We start from the raw sequence: 1196 nt of genomic DNA, 5'->3' as shown, positions 1-1196 counted from the left end.
GCTTTGACTTCGGCATGTATGATATCGAAAGCAAAGCAACAGCAATTCGGAAAAAAGCAAATGCTTTGGCTGTCGTTTTGCTGTCAAATTTCGAAAGCAACCAGACAGTTAAAAAACAATATATGAAAGCACAACGACAGCGCAGCGGCAGCAAAGCAACAGCAATTCGACTATCACTTGACCGTGAAACATCAAATTGGCAGAAATATATATGCATGCACAAATGCACTACCCTTTAGTTGTATTGGTGACAAGAGGCGACCATAAGCTAACTACGACGATGCATTACCGATTGTTAGGAAATTCGCTAGCGATTGGTAATCGCCAATTTCACACGAGATAAGCGCTAGCGAAAGGTCAAGGCAAAGGAATTGAAACTGCAAATTTTGTGTGTACTCACTCCTGGCTAGTCAGCGATGATACACCATGCTGCAAAGCTTCATGTGCACAGGACATTCAAGCAAATCACAGCATAAGAAAAGTGCTATCACAGCAAATCAAAAGCAGTAAATTCAATTTACTAAATTGTTTTCAATAAACTGCCGACAAAAAAGCAAAATAAAATTTTCAAAGTCACAGCGAAAGCAAATCAGTTTGAATGAAAATCAAAAATTTCAAAGCGAAGCAAAAGCAAAAATAGTAGTGCTGTTGCTGCTGTGCTGACAGTTTTTCAAACCCTGGTTTAAATCTACTTTGATCTTCATTTTTGCCTGTACCTCTAGGCGTCTTTGTTTTTGTTTTCATTCTCAAACCGCTAAACCGCTGAGAACCATTTCCATGTGCATTATTTCCCTTGAATTTGACAATTTACTTCCAACCAACCAACTGCCGCTAAAGAAGTTTCACTTCATAAATTCAAAAAATGTTCTTACCCTTTCAGTTAGCCTAATTCTTATGTATCTGTCATTGGGCACGTTCAGAAGGCGCAACAGCTCAGTAACTGTTGCGATTGCACCTTCTGAACGCGTTTGTTTTTCTGTCTGTTTTGTATTTCTGTTAGATGATCGTAATTGTTTTGTGATTATTTGAGACAACATGTTGTGTGTTTTGAATTTGACAGATAATATATCAAGCCGTTCAGAAGACGCATTACTATCACTGATTTTTTTAGCAACGGTTGCGCTCAACTGCTGCGCTTTCTGAACCTACCCATTGTCTCCATTTTCGTCTTTATCTTCACTTTTGCCTTCTTTTTT

Source organism: Rhagoletis pomonella, unplaced genomic scaffold (assembly GCF_013731165.1).
Source record: "Rhagoletis pomonella isolate Grant_MI unplaced genomic scaffold, Rhpom_1.0 Rhpom_scaffold_00004, whole genome shotgun sequence".
NCBI classification, from domain to species: domain Eukaryota; kingdom Metazoa; phylum Arthropoda; class Insecta; order Diptera; family Tephritidae; genus Rhagoletis; species Rhagoletis pomonella.
This window is presented reverse-complemented; position numbering follows the sequence as displayed.